Raw genomic sequence first — 7,703 nt, 5'->3', positions numbered from 1 at the left:
TTCACAATTCCTGACATGTAATCCTAGTAAAAATTCCCTGTCTTAGGTCACTTAGGATCACCACTTTATCTTAAGAATGTGAAATGTCAGAATAATACTAGAGAGAATTATTTATTTAAGATTTTATTTCTTTCATCACATGCCCAGTGGTTCAGAAGTTTACATACACTCAATTAGCATTTGGTAGCATTGCCTTTAAATTGTTTAACTTGGGTCAAACGTTTTGGGTAGCCTTCCACAAGCTTCCCACAATAAGTTGGGTGAATTTTGGCCCATTCCTCCTGACAGAGCTGGAGTAACAGAGTCAGGTTTGTGGGCCTCCTTGCTCTCACAAGCTTTTTCAGTTCTGCCCACAACTTTTCTATAGGATTGAGGTCAGGGCTTTGTGATGGCCACTCCAATACCTTGACTTTGTTGTCCTTTGTAAGTATGCTTGGGGTCATTGTCCATTTTGAAGACCCATTTGCAACCAAGCTTTAACTTCCTGACTGATGTCTGGAGATGTTGCTTCAATATATCTACATCATTTTCCTCCTGATGATGCCATCTATTTTGTGAAGTGCACCAGTCCCTCCTGCAGCAAAGCACCCCCACAACATGATGCTGCCACCCCCGTGCTTCACGGATGTGATGGTGTTCTTCGGCTTGCAAGCCTCCCCCTTTTTCCTCCAAACATAACGATGGTCATTACAGACAAACATTTATATCTAGTTCTCTCAGACCAGAGCATTTCTCCAAAGAGTATGATCTTTGTCCCCATGTGCAGTTGCAAACCGTAGTCTGCCATTTTTTATGGCGGTTTTGGAGCAGTGGCTTCTTCCTTGACGGGTGGCCTTTCAGGTTATGTCGATATAGGACTCGTTTTACTGTGGATATAGATACTTTTGTACCTGTTTCCTCCAGCATCTTCACAAGGTCCTTTGCTGTTGTTCTGGGATTGATTTTCACTTTTCGCACCAAAGTACGTTCATCTCTAGGAGACAGAATGCGTCTCCGTCCATGGTGTTTATATTTGCTTACTATTGTTTGCACAGATGAACGTGGTACCTTCAGGCGTTTGGAAATTGCTCCCAAGGATGAACCAGACTTATGGAGTTCTTGTCTGATTTCTTTGGATTTTCCCATGATGTCAAGCAAAGAGGCACTGAGTTTGAAGGTAGGCCTTGAAATACATCCACAGGTACACCTCAATTGACTCAAATTATGTCAATTAGCCTATCAGAAGCTTCTAAAGCCATGACATCATTTTCTGGAATTGTCCAAGCTGTTTAAGGCACAGTCAACTTAGTGTATGTAAACTTCTGATCCACTGGAATTGTGATACAGTGAATTATAAGTTAAATAATCTGTCTGTAAACAATTGTTGGAACAATTACTTGTATCATGCACAAAGTAGATGTCCTGACTGACTTGCCAAAACCATAGTTTGTTAAGAAGAATTTTGTGGAGTGGTTGAAAAACGAGTTTTAATGACTCCAACCTAAGTGTATGTAAACTTCTGACTTCAATTGTACATGGGGAAAATGTTGAAATGTGGGCGTGTATCTCCTTTTACACCATTTAAGCTATCAACGCCAAACCAACGTTGAGATGTTCACACTGACACAACTTAAATTGCTTGTGTTTATTATAACTATATAAATGTTTATAAAATGTCCCTAAAATAACTCACTAACAGTAACTCTTCAACCTTTCAAGCTAGAGACACTAAACCAACTTTCACATGTTCAGGCTATACTAACCTCCAATTCTTATAAATGTTTTTCAATTATGACTATATATATTTGCATAAAATGACTCACCAACAGTAACTCTTATACCGTTGAAGCTGGAGACACCAAACCAAGTTTCTCATGTTCAGTCTGTCATAACTTCAAATGGGTCAGCTTTATTTGTCACTGCAATAGTGCAATGAATGTACAGTCGTGGCCAAAAGTTTTGAGAATGACACAAATACAAATTTTCACAGAGTCTGCTGCCTCAGTTTGTATGATGGCAAATTGCATATACTCCAGAATGTTATGAAGAGTGATCATGCAAATGAACTGAATCTCCCAAAAACATTTCCACTGCAGTTCAGCCCTGCCACAAAAGGACCAGCTGACATCATATCAGTGATTCTCTCGTTAACACAGCTGTGTTAGGTGTGGACAAGGCTGGAGATCACTCTATCATGCTGATTGAGTTCGAATAACAGACTGGAAGATTCAAAAGGAGGGTGGTGCTTGGAATCCTTGTTCTTCCTCTGTCAACCATGGTTACCTGCAAGGAAACACGTGCCGTCATCATTGCTTTGCACAAAAAGGGCTTCGCAGGCAAGGATATTGCTGCCAGTAAGATTGCACCTAAATCAACCATTTATCGGATCATCAAGAACTTCATGGAGAGCGGTTCAATTGTTGTGAAGAAGGCTTCAGGGCGCCCAAGAAAGTCCAGCAAGCGTCAGGACCGTCTCCTAAAGTTGATTCAGCTGTGGGATCGGGGCACCACCAGTACAGAGCTTGCTCAGGAATGGCAGCAGGCAGGTGTGAGTGCATCTGCACGCACAGTGAGGCGAATACTTTTGGAGGATGGCCTGGTGTCAGAAGGGCAGCAAAGAAGCCACTTCTCTCCAGGAAAAACATCAGGGACAGACTGATATTCTGCAAAAGGTACAGAGTTTGGACTGCTGAGGACTGGGTTGAAGTCATTTTCTCTGATGAATCCCCTTTCCGATTGTTTGGGGCATCCGGAAAAAAGCTTGTCTGGAGAAGACAAGGTGAGCGCTACCATCAGTCCTGTGTCATGCCAACAGTAAAGCATCCTGAGACCATTCATGTGTAGGGTTGCTTCTCAGCCAAGGAAGTGGGCCCACTCACAATTTTGCCTAAGAACACAGCCATGAATAAAGAATGGTACCAACACATCCTCTGAGAGCAACTTCTCCCAACCATCCAGGAACAGTTTGGTGATGAAAAATGCATTTTTCAGCATGATGGAGTACCTTGCCATAAGGCAAAAGTGATAACTAAGTGGCTCGGGGAACAAAACATCGATATTTTGGATCCATGGCCAGGAACCTCCCCAGACCTTAATCCCATTGAGAACTTGTGGTCAATCCTCAAGAGGCGGGTGGACAAACAAAAACCCACAAATTCTGTCAAACTCCAAGCATTGATTATGCAAGAATGGGCTGCCATCAGTCAGGATGTGGCCCAGAAGTTAATTGACAGCATGGGCGGACTGCAGAGGTCTTGAAAAAGAAGGGTCAACACTGCAAATATTGACTCTTTGCATCAACTTCATGTAATTGTCAATAAAAGCCTTTGACACTTGTGAAATGCTTGTAATTATACTTCAGTATTCCATGGTAACATCTGACAAAAATATCTAAAGACACTGAAGCAGAAAACTTTGTGGAAATTAATATTTGTGTCATTCTCAAAACTTTTGGACACGACTGTAATGTTTAGTTTTGTGGCTTTGCTGGCATGCATCAAAAACATACATATTTTTTTGCCCTACCAAGATTTACAAGCTAAAATCGCCACTGATAACAACACAACTACAAACTTTAACTCCTGACCACAACCACAGAACTACTGACAAAAATGAGTGACCCCAACTACTGACCACAATCACACAACTACTGGCCACAACCACACAATTACTGACCACATAACTCCTGAACACAACTCCTAACCACAACTACTAACTATACACTTGCATAAAATAACTCCTGAACTGTTCAAGCTAGACACCAAACCAACTTTCACATGTTCAGGTTATCCTTACTTCCAATTCTTAAAAATGTGTATTAATTGTAACTATATACATTTTCATAAAATAACTCACCAACAGTAACTCTTATAACGTTCAAGTTACCAACTTTCTCATGTTCAATCTGTCATAACTTCAAATTCTTACAAACTTGTATGAACTCTAATTGTATAACTTAGCATAAAATAACCAACTGAACCGTTTAAACTAGACATTAAACCAATGTTTGTTCAGGCTATCCTAAATTGATATTTAAATTATTTAAAACTTTTATCAATCATAATTATATAAATTTGCACAAATTAGCATAAAATATCCCACCAACAAAAACTCTTGATCCGTTTAAGACACCAAACCAACTTTCACATGTACAGCTTATTTCAACTTCCAAACATATCAACTATAACTACAGTGGGGAGAACAAGTATTTGATACACTGCCGATTTTGCAGGTTTTCCTACTTACAAAGCATGTAGAGGTCTGTAATTTTTATCATAGGTACACTTCAAATGTGAGAGACGGAATCTAAAACAAAAATCCAGAAAATCACATTGTATGATTTTAAAGTAATTAATTAGCATTTTATTGCATGACATAAGTATTTGATCACCTACCAACCAGTAAGAATTCCGGCTCTCACAGACCTGTTAGTTTTTCTTTAAGAAGCCCTCCTGTTCTCCACTCATTACCTGTATTAACTGCACCTGTTTGAACTCGTTACCTGTATAAAAGACACCTGTCCACACACTCAATCAAACAGACTCCAACCTCTCCATGGCCAAGACCAGAGAGCTGTGTAAGGACATCAGAGATAAAATTGTAGACCTGCACAAGGCTGGGATGGGCTACAGGACAATAGGCAAGCAGCTTGGTAAGAAGGCAACAACTGTTGGCGCAATTATTAGAAAATGGAAGAAGTTCAAGATGACGGTCAATCACCGTCGGTCTGGGGCTCCATGCAGGATCTCACCTCGTGGGGCATCAATGATCATGAGGAATGTGAGGGATCAGCCCAGAACTACACGGCAGGACCTGGTCAATGACCTGAAGAGAGCTGGGACCACAGTCTCAAAGAAAACCATTAGTAACACACTACTCCGTCATGGATTAAAATCCTGCAGCGCACGCAAGGTCCCCCTGCTCAAGCCAGCACATGTCCAGGCCCGTCTGAAGTTTGCCAATGACCATCTGGATGATCCAGAGGAGGAATGGGAGAAGGTCATGTGGTCTGATGAGACAAAAATAGAGCTTTTTGGTCTAAACTCCACTCGCCGTGTTTGGAGGAAGAAGAAGGATGAGTACAACCCCAAGAACACCATCCCAACCGTGAAGCATGGAGGTGGAAACATCATTCTTTGGGGATGCTTTTCTGCAAAGGGGACAGGACGACTGCACCGTATTGAGGGGAGGATGGATGGGGCCATGTATCGCGAGATCTTGGCCAACAACCTCCTTCCCTCAGTAAGAGCATTGAAGATGGGTCGTGGCTGGGTCTTCCAGCATGACAACGACCCGAAACACACAGCCAGGGCAACTAAGGAGTGGCTCCTTAAGAAGCATCTCAAGGTCCTGGAGTGGCCTAGCCAGTCTCCAGACCTGAACCCAATAGAAAATCTTTGGAGGGAGCTGAAAGTCCGTATTGCCCAGCGACAGCCCCGAAACCTGAAGGATCTGGAGAAGGTCTGTATGGAGGAGTGGGCCAAAATCCCTGCTGCAGTGTGTGCAAACCTGGTCAAGAACTACAGGAAACATATGATCTCTGTAATTGCAAACAAAGGTTTCTGTACCAAATATTAAGTTCTGCTTTTCTGATGTATCAAATACTTATGTCATGCAATAAAATGCAAATGAATTACTTAAAAATCATACAATGTGATTTTCTGGATTTTTGTTTTAGATTCCGTCTCTCACAGTTGAAGTGTACCTATGATAAAAATTACAGACCTCTAAATGCTTTGTAAGTAGGAAAACCTGCCAAATCGGCAGTGTATCAAATACTTGTTCTCCCCACTGTATATACATTTGCATAAATCTGGACATGCATCTCCTTCTACACCATTTAAGCTATCAACACCAAACCAATGTTGAGATGTTCACAATGACCCAACTTAGATTGCTTGTGTTTATTATACAGTGTTTATTATACAGTGCATAAAGTATTCGGACCCCTTCACCTTTTGTTATGTTACAGCCTTACTCTAAAATGTATTAAATAGTTGTTTCCCCTCATCAATCTACACACAATACCCTATAATGACAAAGCAAAAACAGGTTTTTAAAAATGTTTCCAAATGTATTAAAAATAAAAAACTGAAATATTACATTTACAAAAGTATTCAGACCCTTTACTAAGTACTTTGTTGCAGCACCTTTCGTTGCGATTACAGCCTCGAGTCTTCTTGGGTATGATGCTACAAGCTTGGCACACCTGTATTTGGGGAGTTTCTCCCATTCTTCTCTGCAGATCCTCTCAAGCGCTGTCAGGTTGGATGGGGAGTGTCGATGCATAACTATGTTCCGGTTTCTCCAGAGATGTTCGAACGGGTTCAAGTCCGAGTGCTAGCTGGGCCACTCAAGGATTTTCAGAGACTTGTCCCAAAGCCAACAAAAATAACCTGTTTTCACTTTGTCACTTTATGGGGTATTGTGTGTAGATTGATGAGAAAAAAATCTATAATTTCATACATTTTTTGAATAAGGCAAAATGTGACAAAATATGGAAAAAGTGAAGGGTCTTAATACTTTAAAAAATATATTTAACCTTTATTTAACTAGGCAAGTTAGTTAAGAACAAATTCTTATTTACAATGACGGCCTACACCGGCCAAACTCTAAAGACACTGGGCCAATTGTGCGCCACCCTATGGGACTCTCAATCACGGCCGGTTGTGATACAGCCTGGAATCTAACCAGGGTCTGTAGTGAGATGCAGTGCCATATAATACTTTCCAAATGCACTGTAGTTACTGTATGTGCATCTTTCCCCACCTCATCTCGGAAACTCAGTTGAGCAGGCTTGACTGAAAAGGACTCTGTCTGAAGTATGTTTTTGTTTTGCTTAAAGAGAACCTCATTCCTAACACCTTTTGTATTTGTATTATTTTTATGACAGGATAGGAGCAGAAGCAGGGAAACAGAATTGAGGGAGAATAAATGTGTATGCAGGGATTCCCACCCCCAGACTCCGGGCCCTGCCTGCTTCAGTAATTCATATTAAAGTGAATAATACTTGTCTGTATTGATACATGTAACACATGGTACATTGGCAAAACGACAGGAGGAACAAGAAACTTTTCCCCCAAATGTTTTGTTTATTTACTATAAAGACAAAGACCAAAATAAGTTCCAATTTATGATATAAAATGCTTCGAATAGGGTAAAGATTTTAATCATTAAAATATCTTGATATATTTTAACTTACAGGATATAGTTTCATAAAAAAAAAAATCATAACCCAGAGATTTCATGAGATTTTTGCAAGAAAAATGTGCTAATATAAGTTAGCCCTTAGCCCTGGAATTTTTGAAAAAGAGAAACCAACAAACACAATAGTCAATAAAAAAAGAATATACTGTATATTTATATATATATTGGACTCTATAGGACACATGAGGTAGTGGAGACTGGAATAAAAGATCAATAGACATTCTTTACAAATAAAAAAGCACCACCAAGTGGCACAGGAAACAGCATACAATTTCACACACACATTTCAGTCCAGCTCAGATCCAAAAAAGGACATAAGATTACATCACATCAGCATAAAATAAGAAAATAAAATGCATAAAGACTAGAAAGCTGGCTGAGACACAGGTGGATAAGAGGAGGATTCAGAAGGCATTGAGAGATTGGTAAGAATTATAGACATGACAAATTTAAGTAATACTGACTAGCTTTTATGAATTTGACCGAAATAGATTTTTCTTCCAGTATATAAAAAAGAC

The sequence above is a fragment of the Salvelinus alpinus genome, chromosome 24, assembly GCF_045679555.1.
Source record: "Salvelinus alpinus chromosome 24, SLU_Salpinus.1, whole genome shotgun sequence".
NCBI classification, from domain to species: Eukaryota; Metazoa; Chordata; class Actinopteri; order Salmoniformes; family Salmonidae; genus Salvelinus; species Salvelinus alpinus.
This window is presented reverse-complemented; position numbering follows the sequence as displayed.